Source organism: Ovis canadensis, chromosome 3, assembly GCF_042477335.2.
Source record: "Ovis canadensis isolate MfBH-ARS-UI-01 breed Bighorn chromosome 3, ARS-UI_OviCan_v2, whole genome shotgun sequence".
NCBI lineage: Eukaryota > Metazoa > Chordata > Mammalia > Artiodactyla > Bovidae > Ovis > Ovis canadensis.
Genome location: NC_091247.1, coordinates 225,812,846 through 225,831,882, shown reverse-complemented (window position 1 = coordinate 225,831,882; position 19,037 = coordinate 225,812,846). Strand labels below are relative to the sequence as shown.

The 19,037-nt window shown below is 54.0% G+C and overlaps 1 protein-coding gene across 4 annotated transcripts in view; it reads left to right on the top strand.

Annotated features, from left to right (window-relative positions):
* SCUBE1 (signal peptide, CUB domain and EGF like domain containing 1) overlaps window positions 1-19,037 on the top strand; it is a 124,195-nt gene that overhangs the window by 22,412 nt on the left and 82,746 nt on the right. The gene's annotated exons all lie outside the window — the stretch shown is intronic.

Sequence of the window (19,037 nt, the reverse complement as noted above, 5' to 3'; positions counted from 1 at the left end):
AAATAGCACAGCTTGAGGAGCTTAAACGGCAAGAATTTATTTGCTCACAGTCCTGGAGACTGGAAGTCCAAGGACAAGGTGCTGGTGGGTTTGTTTTTAGTCTGAGGGTCTCTCCTCAGCTTGCAGATGGCCGCCTTCTTGCCGTGCGTTCACGGTCATCTCTGCATGCATGTACCTGGTGTTTCTCTCTCTCTCTGCCCTAATCTCTTCCTATAAGGACACCAGTCATATTGGAGTAGAAGCCATCCTAACAACTCATTTTCAACATAATTACCTTTTTAAACGTCCTATCATAAATACAGCCATGTTCTAAGGGTAAGGATGAGACCTTCAACATATAAATTAGGACAAAACATAATTCAGCCCATAACAAGGATTCTTATATGCTTCCACATTCTCCTAGTTCAAATACATATATTTTTAAGCCGGTTGTATAAATTTATGAGTAGTGCAAACTTTCTGGGTACAATTGGGAAAATGTAGAAGAACGAAGAGAAACTGGAAAGCATCTTAGTTTCGCTGGTGTGTTTGCCTTCAGGCCCCTGGCTGTGACTACCTGTAGTTGCCATCAGGTACCTGGCCTTTGTCAGCACCGCTTTCCTAGTCGCCTCATCATTTGATCAGTGACTAACAACCTGCGGCTGCTGTGATAGAGGAGTACACTGGGTGACCTGAGGGATAGAACTTTATTCTGTCACAGTTCTAGAGGTTCAAAGTCTGAAGCTGTGGTGTCAGCGGGGCTAGTTCCTATGAGGCTTAGAGGGAGGCCCTGTTTTACAGTCTCTCCTGGTAGCCTCGGGCTTGCCTTTGCGCGTAGATCTGTCTCTGTTTTCACATCATTTTTGTTCTCTGCATGCCCGTCTCTGTGTCCAAATGTCCTCTCTTCCTAAGGACATGGTCCTGTTGGATTAGGGGGCACCCTGCCAACCCATCTTAACTTGATCACCTGCCAGCAACCTATCTCCAAAGAAGGTTACCCGTGCCGGCCCTGGGGGTCAGGACTTCAGCATCTTGGGAGGGATGTAATTCAACCCATAACAGAGGTGGTTTGTGGTCCACGGCAGGAGGAACAGCTCCTGGTAGAAAGCCCATGGTCTCCAAACAGATGCCCCTGTCCCCCCAGCCATCTTCTGCTGTCAGCTGCTGAGCGACCCGGGGAACAACAACTGGAACCTCAGGGGTGAGACCATGGGCTTAGCATCTTAACACCTCCGAGCCTCAGTGTCTTGTTGGTAAAGGAAGGTTGTGAAGAGAAGCTGTCTCACACACTGCTGTGAGCAGTAACTGCGATCGTGTCCAGGCAGCTGAGAAGTGTGCAAGTCCCAGGGCGCTCAGTCCTGGGAGGTGTTCCCATCACCCTGACAGCCACGGGAATACCACGCTGTCGGCCTCCCCAGGTTGTGTGTGAGGATGAAATGGCACCGTGCAGTGGCTGGTGCTTGGTGAGTATAGTCAGCAAACAGGCGTCAGTATTACTGTAGGTGACTTGGCCACCCTTCTGTGGTCGGACATTTACGTTGTTTGCTTATTTTGTTTGTTTGATTTGCCATCAGAACCCAGAGGTGGTTCTGGGCATAAAACATTTTTTCTTATTTTCCCAACTGTTTCCTTAGCAAGTCTTCCTGGAACTTCTGGGTCAAAAGGATTATTTGGATTTTTTTATGGCACTCGATGCAGTGTCTCCTGGAAGGGCTGGGTAAACCTTCTATCGTGCCAGCTGGGTTTTTGGTGTATGCATAGAAAGCTTGTGAAAGAGGAAAGGGCAACCCACCCCAGTATTCCTGCCGGGAGAATCCCATGGACACAGGAGCCTGGCGGGCTACAGTGCAGGGAGGTTGCAAAGACTTGGAAAGAACTGAGTGACTGAGCATGCATGCTAGGAAGCTGGACACCCCCAGTGCTCTGAAACGCCTCTAGAATTAGCAATGTATCCGTCTTCAGTTCCTTTGCCTGTTTTTGTTTAATGCATATTGGATCTCAGATTAGCTGTTATGGGAAACAGATCTGTAAACATGTAATTACACCCAAAGAAAGTGCCGAAATGGAGGTCTGGACAGCAGACTGTGGAAGCCCAAGGGGTCTATGAAGAATCACCCTGCGTGGGCTGTGGGGCTGGAGGGTGGGGAGGAAGTGTGCCTAACTCCTCTGGGGGACTTCAAAGAGGAAGTTGCCTTGAACAGGATCTCCAAAGGTAGGGGTGAGGGCAGAGCCTGTGTGGAGAGCCATGGGTGGCTCCTTGAGGCTGGGCTCGGGGGGGAGTGGGAGGAATGGCGGGAGGTGGAGCTGCAGGGGAAGGCAGAGCCTTCGATGAGATTGGAGAGAACCGAGGCTGGACTGCGTTTGTTGTACCAGAATCCACGTTCAGTATTGTTCACGTTTTATCTCATGTAATCCTCCCAAGAAGCATAAACATTTAACCTTCCAGGTTGTTGGCCCTTTTTTTCAGATGATAGAGTACGTTTCAGGAACAGATTTGTCCATGAAGACAGACCTGAGAGTCTGCCTGTTGGGCTTATCCTGAAATCCCCAGTGGTCAAGAGGCCACACCTTCGGACCTGCAGGTTCTGAGCTCTGACCCTGGTTCCTCAGTTATCAGCTGTGTGACCTTTGGCCACTTCACCTCTAGGCCTGTTCCCTCCCCAGAAGCAGCATCCACAGTCTCTGTCCTGTAGGGCTCTCGCGAGGACTGAGTGGGGTCGTGGGTGCCAGCCAGCTAGAGAGTGGGTGGCTCAGAGCACGCAAACATCGCGGGCCTTACTCAGCCTGGTCGACCTTCAGACCAGACGCGTCGCGGTGGGCTAGTCTGACGCCTCCGAGACCTCGCTGGGGCCAGGCCTGCTGTCTGCACTCCCCAGGCTGTGTCACACACACAGCCTCCCTTCTCATCACCCCTCTCTTACCTGGCTACAATCACCTGCTTGTAAGCACCCATATTCCTGGCTACGGTGGGCAGGTAGACCCAACACCTCCAGACTAAAGGAGTCTGTGCAGGTTTTGTTTCAACAACGTGATTTCCATAGTGGGTTCTTTTTATACTGATTAATTTAAGGAACTGGGTAAGACTCCCCCACCCCCACCTCTGAGCACAGATTGCAACTTCATACGGCTCTAACTCATGCATATGGCAGCCGAGAAAAGGCTCTCTCTGTTGCTCCTCTGCTTTTAGCTGAGGGCAGACGCTTTCCAACAGACGTCTTGATGTTTGGGCTTTTTCCTTCTCATGTCAAAACTCCGGCTCTGGAGAAGTCAGACCTCGGTTCCAACCGGCTCCAGCCCTGCCTGACAACGCAGAGCCACAACCCCCTCACCCACAAAACGCTGAAAATGTGCCCAGCTCCGTGTCGGGATCACAGAGGCTTGTAAACACTGGCTGAAACCGTCACGCTGTAAGAGGAAGCTGGACTTAATGGAGCTGGAAGATGTGGTCCAAACTCTGTCACCACTACTCATGAGTTTGAGAGCAGTTACTCAGACTCTCCAAGTCTCAGTTCCCCTAACTGCAGAATGGGTCAGGAATACCCATCTCAGGGTCATGGTGCCAGTTACATAAGAAAGTAGATCTGGAGAGCTGAGCGTACTGCTGGGGAGGTGCTGCACGGGTCAGGGGTGTTGCCACACTGCAGCAGAGGTTTCAGGCTCGCCACCCACAGTCCAGCCCGTGAACGTGTTTGGTCTCCTTCCCACTCACCCCGTATCGCTGATGTGATGATGATGGCGGTGAGGATTGAATTATTTGTCCACATTTATAAATCAAAGGATGTCACATAAAACTCAGTGTTTCCAGCTCTGTTTCTGCTTGGCCCTAATCCCTCCATCCCTGACTTTGTGGGTCTGGGGCAGGAATGCATATCCCACATGGCCAGATATGTAAAGGTCGTTAGGAACCTTCAATCTAAAATATGTTCAGTCTCTTCTGCCTTGACAAGCGTTCTTTCCTCGTGACTTGGCAGGCTGGAGTGGAATTTAGAATTCTAGGACTTCTTGGAGTTTCGTGCCAGAAAGTGGTTGCGTGGGCAGTGCTTGCTCCCCACCCCTTCCTCTCACCCCTGGCCCTGTCCTACACCACAAGGTACCTGAGGGCACCCTAACCTGAATGTATAAGCCCTGGCCATTTGCCCTGAAGCCTTCTTCCCTTTTTCTTGATCCTGTTATCTGTCCTTCTGAGAAGAGACATGTTTGGCGGGGGGGGAGGAGGGGGGGTTGGACCGGGAATCTGGGGGGCCTCAAACACCCAGATGCCATGACCGCCTGCGGACTGCCCCCTCCATGGGGAGGGCTGTAGCCACAGGAGCGGCAGAGCAGGGACCCTCCAGGCATGAGGCCAAGAGCAGCAACTTGGCCAAGAGCCTCCCTGTGGGAACAGCAGCAACTGGGAGGACCTGCATCAGGCTCCCTCTTGGGAGAGTGTGTACAGTCCGGATCACCACGCGCCCCGCCCTTCTCTGTTGCTCACAACCTGTTGGTCATTTAGCCCTCTGCTCGGCCTCAGTAGGAAGTGTTCATGCTGCCTGATAGAGCCTCCAGCACAAGGCCTGCCCTCAGTGGGTGCTGGTGGCTGTGAGAAGCTGACCGAGTTTGGGGAGGGCTCTGTGTTCCGCATTCTCTCTGCTTTGTGCAGCCCTGACCGGCTCTGGTCAGCCACTCTTGAGCCCCACCCCACAACCATCACCCGTCAGGGACAGTCAGGCCTGTCTGCATCTCCTGTTTTGTCTCCAAAAGCCTGGGTCAGAAGTCTCGTCCGCTTGGAACATCCCTCTCTCAACCACCACCGAATTCCTTCATGATGATGGCTGGAACTGAGCCTGGTCAGCACAGTTTGAAAAGCGTTCCGAGCTCGTAGGAGAAATGAGGCTGATGGCTGAAGGGTTATTTTCTTGCCTGGGTTTTCACAGTTGAACCTTTTCTTTTCTTTTGAGCAAATGAGGTTATTTTCTTGTGGAGATGGCTTGCCTGGGACCGTGTCCTGGAGGGTGGCCAAATCTGTCCTCTGGGGAGTAAAACCCTCTTTCTATTTGACATCTTTATTGAGGAATTTCTCAAATATAACAGAAAATGACACCAGAGGGAATTGAAACCATGATGAGATCCTTGCTCAACCCCAAATGACTGCTTTTAGCGTTGTAATTACTTGAAATAGCAGTAGTTCTGTTTGAAAAATATTATTCCAAACTCCATGCAATTGGACATAAGAGCAATATTTAGGCTAATAGAATAAGGTTTTTTTTCTCATCCTAAATTAAAACCAGCGGTGGATAATTTTTTCCCGACTCCACAAAGCAAGTCTCCTTTTCCCCTAAAGCCATTAGTTCACTTAGCCAGATGTTCTCTGCGACCCCAGTCTTTATCTTGACTTACTGAAAAATACGGTTCTCAAGTTGCTCACAGTTTGAATTTCGGACTTGCTTCTCAGCACATTTTCCCCTGACGAAGAGGAGTCATCTGCACAGATTCAGCAGAAAAGTTGTTTTGTTAGGCAGATCGCGACATTCCCGTTAACACTTCTTGAGCACTTACCTCGTGCCAGGCTCCTCTTAGGTGAGGTGAGAGGACTTTAGCTGAGTGTCTGCTGTGTGCCCGGAGTCGCCTAGGATGTTGTGCTGACTCTCTTACTTGGTCCTCACGCATCCCTGAGCAGAAGTCATCAGTATCCCCTCTTTACAAATGAGGAACTGAGGCTCAGAAACGGAAAGTGACCCATGTAAGCTCATACAGCCAGTAAGTGGTCAAGCTGGGACCAGGACCCAGATCTATTCATTTGCCAGTTCAAGCCTGTAAGCTACTGCCTACCCCTTCCCCATGGCACCCGAAACAGACCCCACTCTGGGAGGCTGGTCTGGATCATTGGGAGTTTGAAAGCCCGCCACCCCACCCTGTGAGTTTGGGACTCTGTGAAATCCTAGCATCTGCCAACCCAGGTTGGTGGGTGGCCTGCTAAAGGGGATGGGGGCAGCCCTTGCTCTGGAGAGCTCCCCCAAATCTGTACTGCCCCCCAGGCAGGTCCTTGCTACCTATGCAAGAGCTTTCTGTCACCCTTGAGCTTCTTTGGGACATTGTGTTCCCCGTGTGACCTCTCAGAGCCCTGTGATCACTGAACGCTTTCACGTGGCTCCCGTCGCTTTCACAGCCACACCCATTTAATCTGCTCCCAAGGCCCCTCAAGCCAGGGCACTGCCGGCCTCCTCTCCTCACCTCTCATCCTCACCCACCCGTGCCCTCTGGCCCCACCAGCCTTACACCCACCATCCTTCCATCCCTCCTGTCCAGCGCTGATCCTTGTGACCCCTGTCCCTGTGTCTCCCTTCTCTCCAAAGCCTTCTGTGACCACATTGTACACACCGCCACTTGGCCCTGTGCTGGAGTTCTGTCTTCTTCCCCTGCAGGCAGAAGCTCTCTTGTTTATCTCTCCTTCTTCCTCCTCAGAATTGAGTGCTGTGTCTGGCAAATCATAGGCATATAATAAATATTTGTAGAGTGAACAAATAAATGAGTTTGAAGAAGTGCCTTGTATCCTAGGTCCTCAGGCTCAGCAAACGTCCGTGCTGGGCACGTGGCAGAGATCCAGGGGAATTAGATGGAGCACGTGTCATGGGACCCCCAGATTCACGAGAAACCCAGAAATGTTCATGGCTCAAACCACAGGTGACACAAGGCTCCATCCAATATTCATCCATTCATTTATTCAAAAAAATGTTCAGAAGCCCCGCTGCGTGCCAGCGCCAGCTTTAAATGCTGAAGGTACACCGAGTAGTGAACGAAGCAGCAAGCGCCCACAGCAGCGCAGGGAGGAGACAGCGCGCAAGGAAGCACGGAACTCAGTGAAGTAAGTTCAGTCAGGCCACCTGCAGTGAAAAATAATAACATGACTGGTGGACCGCAGCCACAAAGTCAAAAGACGCCTGCTCCTTGGAAGAAAGGTTGTGACAAACCTGAACAGTATATAAAAAGCAGAGACATCTCTTTGCCGACAAAGGTCCCTATAGTCAAAGCTACGGCTTTTCTAGTGGCCATGTACCATTGTGAGAGTTGGACCATAAAGAAGGCTGAATGGCAAAGAATTGATGCTTTTAAGCTGTGGTGTTGGAGAAGACTCTTGAGAGTCCTTTGGACAGCAAGGAGATCAAACCAGTCCATCCTAAAGGAAATCAACCCTGAATATTCATTGGAAGGACTGATGCTGAAGCTGAAGCTCCAATACTTTTGGCCACCTGATGCAGAGATTCCAACTCATTGGAAAAGACCCTGATGCTGGGAAAGAATGAGGACAGGAGGAGAAGGGAGTGACCGAGGATGAGATGGTTGGATGGCATCACTGACTCCATGGACATGAGTTTGAGCAAACTGCGAGAGATGGTAAAGGACAGGGAAGCCTGGCGTGCTGCAGTCCATGGGGTCGCAAACAGCTGGACGCAACAGAGTGACTGAACAACAACTATGTGATAGGAAGTGATGGGCAGGGCAACAGTGTTGGAGAGCGTGGTACACCTGTGACCTCTGGTGCATTAAAAACCTCCCCACACTCAGTGGCATGAAACACCAGTTTACTCTGCTTGCAGATTCTGTGGGTCAGGAATTCAGAGAGGATGCAGTGGGGATGGCTGTCTCAGCTGCTCTGTGTTTGGGCCTCAGCTGGGTAGACTTGAAGTTGGATATGCCTTGATGGGGGCTGGAATCATCTGGAGACTTCTCTGCTGATGTCTTATGGTTGAAGTTGGTTGTCAGCCAGAACACTTCTGGGCAGCCTCTTGGTGTGGTCTGTCCACACAGGGTGGTGTGGGCTTCCTCACAGCATAGCGTCCAGGTCCCAGGAGAACAAGATGCAGTTTTACAGTCTGCTCTCAGAAGGCACTTCCACCCAGCTCTGCCCATCAAGGCAGTTACAGAGGTCCCCCAGTATTCACAGGGAGGGGACTTGGTGAAGGGCCTTCAGGAGGAGGAGGAAGCTGCCCATCGAAGACCTAGGGGAGATCTTCCCTCCAGGCAAAAAGGGGAGGACAAGGGCAGTGGCCAGGGACAGGGACAAGTTGAGTGAGTTTGGGAACAGGTCATTGTACCTGGAGGATCTGGAGGGAAGGAGAAAGCCTGGAGATAAGTTCAGGAGGGAGCCGGGCCAGGTCATGTCAGGTCTTATAGGCCCTAGAAGGGAGTTAGGATTTTATTCTAAATTACCCGGGAAACCATGGGACATTTTAACCAGGGATTGATGTCTTAATAGATTTGCCTTCTGGCTGCTACATAGAATGTGTTAACGGGAAATAGGAGACAGAGGCCATTATGGTGGTCTAGATCAGAGATGTTGGTGGCCCATCCAGGGTGACAGTCGTGGAGGTGATGAGATGTGGGTGAATTCATGTATGTTTTGAAAATGGAGCCAGAATGGACTGATGATGGATTAGATGTAAGAAGTGAGGAGTGAAGAGGAACCGAGAGTGACTGCTGGGTTTTTGCTTGGAGTTACTCTGTAGCTTCTGGGAAAGACTGGGGGGAGGACAGATTGTGGAGTGGGGATAGCGTGGACTGAGAGTCTGTTGCTGCTGCTGCCAAGTCACTTCAGTCGTGTCCGACTCTGTGCGACCCCATAGACAGCAGCCCACCAGCCTCCCCCGTCTCTGGGATTCTCAGGCAAGAACGCTGGAGTGGGTTGCCATTTCCTTCTGCAATGCTTGAAAGTGAAAAGTGAAAGTGAAGTTGCTCAGTCGTGTCCAACCCTTAGCAACCCCATGGACTGCAGCCTATCAGGCTCCTCCGTCCATGTGATTTTCCAGGCAGGAGTACTGAAGTGGGTTGCCATTGCCTTCTCCAAGAGTCTTTTGGGCCAACTTCAATTTGACATAATCAGTAGCCATCTGAGTGGATACGCTATACAAGTTCAAAGTCTATGGGGGTAATCAGGTCTGGGGTTCAGGGGAATGTGAGAGCCTAGAGCTTCTAGTTGGACTATAAAGAAAGCTGAGCGCCAAAGAATTGATGCTTTTGAATGGTGGTATTGAAGAAGACTCTTGAGAGTCCCTTGGACTGCAGAATCCAACTAGTCAGTCTTGAAGGAAATCAGTCCTGAATATTCATCGGAAAGACTGATGCTGAAGCTGAAGCTCCAGTACTTTGACCACTTGATGCAAAGAATTAACTCACTGGAAAAGACCCTGATGCTGAGAAAGATTGAAGACGGGAGGAGAAGGGGACAACAGAGGATGAGATGATTGGATGGCATCACCAACTCGATGGACATGAGTTTGAGCAAGCTCTGGGAGTTGGTGATGGACAGGGAGGCCTGGCATGCTGCAGTCCGTGGGGTCGCAAAGAATTGGACATGACTGAGCCACTGAACTGAACTGAGAGCTTCTAGATGGCATCAAAATTGAGAGCTCTTAACAGTCATTCATCTCAGAAGATCTCCTGAGTGCCTGCCCTGTGCTGTGACCTGGGCTGGGAGCTTCCAGTTTGCAGACGAATGGCATATTCCCAGTCCTGGAGGAACACTGGGAATCAGCCTGCATAGCTTTGAATCCTGGATCCATCACTCAGCTTTGTGACCCTGAGCAGGTAACTTCATTTCTTGGGGCCTTGTATCCTTATCTGTTTGGTGGGGCTAATAGCAGGGATGATGCAGAGACCAAATGAGATAAGCTTTGCAGAGCATATGCCTGGCACTCAACAAGGGCTCGACAGATGTGAATTGCCTAATTAGCACTTATTCCTAGTGTGCGGTCAGGATACTTTTTAAAGAGAATGGATGTCTTTTCTGAGCTAGTGAAGATGGGGAAATGAGCCTCATCCCTGAGCTGGGTGTGAAGTCCTTTGGTGGGGACTGCCCCACGTGTTCCACGCAGTGCTCCTGTCCAGTGAGCCACGGCCCGCCACGCTCCCCGGTCAGAACCTGCCCCTTCCTCTTGCAGTGATTCTTGGGCTCATCCATTGACATGGGCCACGTGGCATCAGGGCTGTCCATCCCAGCTCTACCACATACTCACTTTGTGACCTTGGACGCATGTCACCTCTTTCTCAGTCTCGGTTTTGTGGTCTCCAAAATGAACATGATGCCTGTCTGGCAGGATCAGATGTGCACTGGGTGGCACCAGAGGCCACCAGGCAGAGGAGCAGAGGAGGAGAGGAGCTCTGCAGGGCCCGGGGGGCCCAGCTGCACGTATGGGAGGAAGGCACCGTGGGCGCCCAGATGCTCCGTGGCGGTGCGGCGGTCACAGCTCTTCCCCGCGCCGGGCTGGTCCCTGGCAAGATGAAAGAGCCGCGCCTCGGCCCTTTTGCAGGCGCCCCCTCTCATCCTGGAAGACAGCTGGAGACAATGTGTTGCTCCCTGAACCCCTGACGAAGGCTCGACTCGCCTCTGTTTATTTGTCTTTATACTTCAACAGCGCAAATGCATTTCTTGCTGGGAAAAAGAATGCTGACCATTTTAACGTGAAACTAAACAGTTTTAGTCAAATACTTACTCCATAAACAGCAATATTTTTCAAGGTAAACTGTGGAGGTTTCTTCCTGTCTTATTTCTGCCCTCCCTCCCCGCTGGTCCCTGTTCTTGGCCCACATTCACGTGGTCTGAACACACTTGGTTGGAGGGAGTCACTGTCAGAGGACAAGCTGGATGCAGACTCACTTCCCTTCCCAGCTTTTTACAACTGTTAATCTGATGGAAATTCTTTGGCCTGAGAAAAGGAAACACACTGGACTCAGTGTGCACCTTTATAAATGGGCTTCCTTCTTTCCCCAAATCATTACAGAACCAGGGAGCTCCTGCAGCGGGCAGGGAGGTGGAGTGATGGAGACCCAGGCGTGTTTTGGTGGTGGAGTGGCCTTCTCCAGCCTCAGGCCTGCAGCCAGCTCAGGACTGGGGCCTGGGGGGAAGGCTGGGCAGAGCCTCGGGTGCTTCTTATAGAAGGGAGCCAGGCAAATTCCGGGGGGCATGGCAGTGGGCCAGGAATCAAGCTCCCTGGGCCATGGACTTGCAGGGGGACCTCAGGAAACTCCCTCCCTCTCTGTGCCTCAGTTTCCCCATCACATGTGAGGTAAGGAGTGGGATTCAACCAATGGTTTTCAGATTCTGTGGGGTTTTGTGTCCAGCAGCAGAACCCTTTATTTCCAGCAGAATCCTACAGGGGTCACACGGCTTTGGCTGAAATGGGAGGCAAGACTGGCAGGGATGAGAGCCCCGCTCTCTGGGCAGCCCAACCCCCACAGGGCCCTGTTTGGAACCCCTCGGCCTGGCTGCTGTGTCAGAGTCCTTCTCCCTCCGACAGCTCGTGATTGGATGTCTTGGTGGCATAGAGTGTCCCCAGGGATGGTGGCCAAACTCCTCATCCCTTCCATATGCAGTCCCCATCTACCTCTCTCTCCTTGTTTCTCAGAGCTCTAATGTCCAGCATGCCAAATAACTTCCGTTTTCCTAAATGCACCCCCCTTTCCTGCTCTGGAGTACCCTACACCTACTGTTCCTTCTGCCCGGATCACCCTTCCCCGTGCTCTTCATTAATTCTTCGTGACCCCCACTTGTCACACGTCAGCTCGGGCATCAGCCCCTCTGGAAAGCTTTCCCTGAGTTGCACACCGTTCCCCTGGGTGCCTGTAGCCTCCCAGGCTGCCCTCTGCCTCAGCACTGAGCTCCTAGGCTTGTCCCTGGACACCAGGGGTGGGTCTCTCCTGCCTCAGGAGGTCCTGGAGGGCCAGGCTCCAAAGCGCCTTAGCTCCGTGTTCCCAGGCCCCACGCAGACTCATCTGTGTGATGGAGGGGTGGGTGGGTGGCCGGGGAAGGAGGCAGAAGGTTTGATGCTGACTGCCCGGGAGAGCATGGTCTGCCAGTGGTGCATACGCAAGCCTGGCCCAGGAGCAGGGCTCAGGGCTCTTGAAACTTCCGAGAACTGTGAGAGGGCAGGGGTGTCTCCTAGCAGCCCACGTGAGTGAGGCCCCTGCAGCCAGCTGAGCGTGGAACTCCCCTGTTCCGTCCTGCCTCCAGGCCCAGCTCCTTCTGGTCTCTGCCCTAGAGGAGCGGAGAGCACGGACCTCGGAACAGACCCATCACCCTTGGCCCCCAGCTCCCTTCCCAGCGGGGGTTGCAGCCAGCTCTTCAGGCTCATTCTTCTTATCCTGAAAAGAGGGGTGACAGTGTTCCTGGGAGGGGGCTGTAGGCATGGAGCGAGGTGGGCATTGTGGCGTCAGGAGGCCCCTTGGCCTCTCCTTTTTGCTCTCCCTTGGGTGGCACCTTCAGGTCAGAGACCACAGCACAATACAGGGCGGCTCTTCCTGTTGGTAGGACATAGTTGAAATCTGTTGTCGGCCGCCCTGTGCCAGCTTTGAATAGGACTCAGTGTGGTGACCTGGGGAAGAGGTCCTGCTCTGTCCCAGGGTAGAGAAGGCCAAGTCCATAAACAGCCAAGAAAAACAGCCAGTTGCCGAGGACGGGACAGGCAAGCAGACACGTCCCTTTGTCTTCCTTGTTTGCAGTCCATGTGCCAAGGTCTTGGTTGGAATTCAGAGAAGCAAACAAAAAATAAGTGTCCTGTGAAAGCTCTTTAAAAATACTTTACCACCAAAACATACCCCAGACCAGAACTGAACTGTGTGCCTAAAAATGGGAGTTATCAGCAAGTAAGGGAGTCCCAAAGTCTGCGACCCAGCTCTTCCTCTGCCAATGAGCTTGCTTACTCTGGAGCAGTCCGTGCCTGGGTGGTGATGGGGGCCACCCTGGATGTGGGCCGGGCCAGGCTGCGTCTAGACACGTGCTGCAGCAACCATCCTTTCCCAGCACCAACAGACCGTTTATCGTGGCCTTTCGCCAGCTCCGTGCCTTGCCTGCCCCCACACCCTTCCCTGGCACCCGCCTCACCCCAGCCACATGCAGCTGGAAATAGACTAGCCGGCAGAGAGGGCTGGTGCCCAGCTGGCACTCCTTGTCTGTGGGAAGCAGGTGGCCTTGGCAGCCACCCAGATGCCTGGTCTGGGGTCTCTAGCGCCCCCTCAGGTGATACCTTAGTGGTGGGAGAGTATCCCATGGCCCCTTGCCCCTCCCTGGCTCATGTGCTGGCTGCCAAGGGGTCACATGCCAGTGGGGTCGTTGGGAGGAACCTCGGTGGAATGGGATCCTCCTGGGGCCCTTCTTCTCATTGGAGGAGTCTGGGGTCTTCAGCCTGGCAGTTGGCTCCTTGTGCTCCTGGCTCTGCCGGCCACTCCAGCCTGCCTTCTCACCCTACAAATCTGAAGCCTGTCCCCACCCTCTGTGCTTCCTCCCGCCTTGGAGGACGCCCCCTCTTGGCTGTCCTGAGCACTCCAGTTCATCCTTGGGCACCTCTTCCCTGGCCTTCCTGACAGCGTGATCGGTTCCCCCCACTACCCCCCCCCCGCCCGTGGACCAACCAGAGGCATAGTGCTCCTCAAGCAGAGTTGAAAAGGTCTGTTTACTTACCCATCTTCCACACGCGTAATAATTATACAGAACCACTCAAAGAAATCAATAGACAAGACAGAAGATAATTCCCTCATTAGCTTGCCACCCCAACAGATCAACAGCTTTCAGGTCCTAACGCTCTTGTCTGAGGTCATCTGTGTGTAGAACTGGCCATATATGGCTGGGATCGTGCGTTGATATTTGTACGCCGCTTCCAGCCCCGGATTCTATCAGAACGTTTGTCGCTGTTGATGTGTAATCACGTAGCCAAGATGTGGGGCTGGAATCTGAGTCCAGGATGTGGGGGGCCTGACTGAGAGCTGCTGCTAGGGTGGCCATCTGGTTGGGAGAAATGGTTTGTAACCTCTGGTCGGCAGCTGCCCCCTGAGTACCCGCACCTGCCAGTCAGGAGATCCGGAGATGAGTTAGATGTAACTCCCACCCTCGGGGAGCTCTGGGCTCTATGCAGTAATACTCACAGCTCAGTGTCCTTGGTGTCAGTAACACGGGCCCGAAGCACTTGGCAGGGAGGGGGCCCACTCCCCCTGCCAAGTGGGGACAGGGATGGGGCGAGGGGAGGAGGCAGGGGCAGGTGCAAAGCCTGGAGCTGAAGAGGCTCAGCCAGGAAGGAGTGTGGACTCAGGGAGAGGAGGAGGCAGAGGCGTGTGAAATGGCAGCCTGTCAGAAGAGGCACACACCGTTGCTCCCCGGGCTTGCGACTTGGAGACCCAGGCCGGCAGACACAGGCCTGGCGGGGGACTTCCTCCGTCTGCACCTCGGGCACCTCAGATGCCAGCCTGGCTCCTCACCCCCTCCTTCAGTAGCCACCAGGGCCTTACCTACTGCTCCAGCCTCACCAAACATATGCACATGGGTGTGCACACGCACACACACACTCACACACACACAGACACGCACGGCAGGCATCCCGTCCCCAAACACAGCTCTCCCTGAGCCGGTCCTTGTGCGGTTAGGCAGAGGCTCCACAGCCCCAGAGTTTGGCCTCCCAATCCCAGGTCTTACCTGGTCTCACCCCTTCTCCCACCCTGGTCGGGCAGCTCCCTGGGGGCAGGCCTTGACCTGCTCATTGCCTGCTTCCTGCCTGTTGAATGAATGAACAGACACACACACATGTGCCAGCACAGCTCTGGGGGGACGGGGCGTTAGAAAGATGACTTCAGGTGGAATGGCGGGTCTTGCAGGCGTGCTCCCGGGTGGGAAGCCAGGGAACTGGGTCCAGAGTAACAGGGGTCCAGCAGGCAGGATGCGAAGGTTTGCGCCAGAATCCCGCCTCTGGGAATTCATCTGCAGAGAAGTCCCTCACAGCTGCCCAGATGCGACCCTCCCAGGGGAGCTCACTAAGGGAGTGGAAGAGAGACAGCGCGAGGGCAGGGGCTCCGTGCAGCCTGGACAGCGGCAGGTGAGAAGGGCAGCCAGGACTGAGCCCCAGCCTGACCAAGGCGCCGACTCAGCTCTCAGTGAAGCAGGGCCAAAGGGGCATGCTCTCAAGGGCGAGAGGGCGAAAGAGTGATTCGTTACCACTAGCTGAAACTCAGCAACATGAAAAAATAAAATAGATGCTCGTGATAGGAGTTGTGGCTAGAGTATAAATTTGTTGATCTTTTTTCCCCCCTGTTTTTCAAAATTCCTTATACATTCACATTCTTGAATAATGAAAGTTTTATTGGACAAGTGATCGGGACCCATGCTAAGCTCTTGAGGGCAGTTGTGCTATGAAAAGGTCATGCCACAGCCTGGCCTGGAGAGGGAGAGGGGCAGCCTTGGGGGACACAGTGGTCCTTGTGATGCTTCAGCCAGGCTCAGTGCTGCCTTTTCCACGAAGCTCCCTGGTGCCCATGTCAGCTCTCTACCTCTGCCCGCCTCCAGTCCCTCTGCCCGCTACTTTCTTGAGTGTATCAACTCTCCTGGCACAGACTCATTCCTCAGTCCCACTGTGTGTGCATGACCCACCCAGGGCCTGGCAACGAGGGACTGCTGAGTGCAGGAAGGAAGTGACCAGCTCACTGCCAGCCCGGTGAAGAAGTCATCACAGGCTGGGGTGGGAGCCCCCACTCACAGAGAAGTCCCAGGGCCAACTGGGGGAGGGCGCTGTTGGGAAGAAGGAAGGAAACGGGCCACTGGGAAGCACCCACAGCAGCCTGATAAGGCCCAGATCTTAACTCTGCAGTTCTGGAAGTTGGAAGAAAACATTGAGTTTAACTGGGAAGGTTTAATGCTTGAAGGTTCGGGATTCCAGGCAGTAGCAACGGTGGGAAATTTACGCTGGGAGCAAGGTATTTGACCTGGCCAGAGTCAGGTGTGATGGACTGACCGGAAGGCCCGTGTGCACCGGGGCGGTCCGGGGAGCTCCTTGGCTCGCCTTGACTCTGTGGAGTCTTTCCCAAGGCAGTGGGGCTCCCCCTGCCCCCCATGCAAGCCTGCAGGGGTAATCACAGCCAGCTGGGCCTGCTTTATTTCTGAGGATATTCATTAAGAATCCTGTCAAAAGCATTTCCCCTTCTTTTCTTAGAGCATCTTGCTTTGGTTCCAGGGTTTGTTCCTAGTTGATTTTTCTCCCTTCCCTCTTGCCAGTCCTCCATTCTCATCCCCATCAAAACAGATTGTTCAAAGCTCCAGTGCCTCCCACAGATGTCCGTCCAGGATCACGTTCACAGCTGCCCTGTCAGAGGCCTGAGGGCGGGGGACTAAGGCATCCAGTTCCCGTCCCGGGCCCGTCACCCACACGTCGGTGACCGAGGGCAGACTGCACTCACTGCTTGCAGCTCCTGTTATAACACTCTGCTCCTGCCCCGGGCCGAGGCCAGCTGGGACACTGTAATGGGAGTGCTGACACGGAGCAGAGGCGCGTGGAACGGGAGTTCCCTTCCGTCTCCTGCAGCTTTCTCTCATGCCCTTGCTGGAGAGATTAAAGGAAGAGCTGGTCTGGCCGCAGTTGGCATAGACCAAGGCCAGTGAAGTGTCATTCAAGGGCACAGCCCACCGTCTTCAAGCCCCTACCCCCACCACCCGCTTCCCCAAGCACTATTCAGAATGGGTTTTCTTCAGCTGAAGACTCTGGTCCTCACGTGAGTGAAGGCAATCAAAAGCAGGAAGACACTTTGGGCTTCCCCAGCTTACCAAGCGTCCCAAGTGGCTCTGTTCATTCGCTGTGCACCAGAGCCCACAGGCTGGCAGTGTTTGAGGGTATCTACTTCTCTCCATCCTTGTCTCCCCACTCATCTCCCCACGAGCTGCCCACAGGCGGGGCAGTACTCACCCACACGGTGGGGTTAACTGCTGGGCAAGGCTGTGCCAGGCAGATAAGCGAACCTAGGTCTTCTCCAGCCAGCTCTCACTCTGCCCTCCTGCAAACCCACCGGCCAGCACTCAGTCCTGTCCCTGATCCAGCGCTGCCGCCCAGGGCAGCTCCTCCAGGGCCGCTCGGCCCATCCCTGACGGGGCAGGCCCGCAGCCAGGGCCTCCAGGCCAGAGCTGCCTGCCCTAGCCAGTTCTCAGCCCATACTCGGTCCACAAGCACGCGCTGTTTAAAACCCCAAGACACAGCCACACTCAAGATGTCCCTGTTTCCAAGGGCTCTGCGTTCTCCGAGGAGACAGAGAAGCAAACGCAGAGCAGACGCCAGTGACTGGAGGCGCCGGCGACTCCCAGGTGTTCTGGCTGAAGCAGCTGTGGGTGGTGCTGCCGTTTGCTGAGATTCAGAAGGCTGGGGAGGGGCCTGGGCTTTGCTTTGTTCTTTTCTGCTTTCGTTGTGGACGTGGAGATAGTTCACTGTGGGCCATGTTAAGCTTGTTAGGTTTGTCCTGCCTGTTGGACATTCAAGTCCAACTGATTGCATGTGCTGATCTCTGAGTCTGGAGGGTGGTGGAGCGGACAGCCCTAGAGGTTTGGGCAGTGTTAGCCGGTAGCTGGCTGGGAAAGCCATGGGACAGGCTGACAGCTCCTAGGAATGGAGCCCAAGAGGAGCCCAGGTTTCTGGACATGGCCCCCACAGGTGCACTCACCTCCCAGGGCCTACTCTAACGGAGGGACTGTCTACGAAGTTGGAGAAAGTGTTTGCCAACCGTGTATCTGACAAGGGTCTACTATAGATCTAGGATATATAAGAACTCTTGCAACTCAACGGTAAAAAGACAGCCCAGTTTAAAAGTGGGCCAGGGGGCTTCCCTGGTGCCTTGGTGGTAAAGAAGTCTCTGTCAGTGCAAGAGACAGGGATTTGATCCCGGCTCCGGGAAGATCCCACACGTCGCCAAGCAACGAAGCCTGTATACCACAACTACCGAGCCTGAGCGCTAGAGCCCGGGAACTGCAAGTCCTGAAGCCCACGTGCGCCTGAGCCCATGCTCTGCAGCAGGGGAAGGCCCCTCAATGAGAAGACCACGAACTGCAGCTAGAGATAACCCCCACTTACCACGACTAGGGGAAGAGCCACGCAGCAGTGACCACCCAGCGCAGTCCAAAATAAATAAATAAAAGTTTAAGCCTCAATTCAGAAGCGGGCCAAGGATTCGAGTAGCCGTCTCTGCACTGTTAAGCAGCTGGTAGTCGTGGTCCCCTGAGAAGGGTGGCCCAGGTGGTGAGCAGGCCGGAACCTGTATCAGGAGGGAGCAATTCCGGAAGCTGAGGCCGCTCTGCTCGGAGAACAGGAGGCCGAGGCAAGACTGAGTGCTCCCTTTGGATGAGGCTTGTGGTCAGTTTCCCAGCTCAGGAGGGACTTTGCCGTCCCCCAGAGGGTGTCCGCCCTTGTGACGCCCTGCAGCGCTTGCGCCGGCTTTGTGCAGCAGTAGTGAAGACGGATCGGTGCCCTGCGTGTGCTGGCACTGTGCTGAGTGCCCGTGTATGTTTGTCTTTAATTCTTGGCTGGGCTGCGTCTTCACTGCTGCTCCCAGGCTGTCTCTAGTCGAGGCGAGTGGGGGCTCCTCCTCGTCGCGGCGCACAGGCTTCTCACTGCGGTGGCGTCTCTTGTCCCCGAGCCCAGGCTCGAGGTGCACGGGCTTCCATAGTTGTGGCACGCAGACTTAGTTGCCTCGAGGTGTGTGGACTCTTCCCCGACCAGGGATCGAAGTCCCGAACAAGTCCCCTGCACTGGCAGGCAGATTCCTAACCACTGGGCCACCGGGGAAGCCCTGTGCTAGGGGTTTTACCACCATTATTTTCTTAATTCCCCCAAACAGCCTCAAGTACTATTATCTCTGACTTTTAGAGAAGGAAACCAGGGCCCCAAATGGTTAAGCACGGTGCCAAGGTCACATCGCGAGACCTTACTGAATCTAATACCCCAGAGGCCATGACTTGCAGGGCAGGAACCAGGACCCATAGGTAGTAGTCTCAGGGAGACACATGTTTATAGACTACGTGTTGATAAGACCCGTGATTGTAAGCTGAAGCAGTCAGCAGTTGGAGTTAGGCAGCAAACTCCTTAGATGTTCTGTGCTGCTCAGCCATCACTGGGAGATCGCAGACAAGGGGGGCCCAGCTGAGGGAGGCAGTGACCAGACCCTGTGGGCCAGCAGCCTCAGCAGAGCTCTGTCCCACCCTGGCTGGCTCCTCGGGTCTGGGTGTGAGCGTGCTGGTCTGCAAAGCTGACCCCACCAGTCATCACCCAGTGCTGAGCTTGGACTCCAGCCTA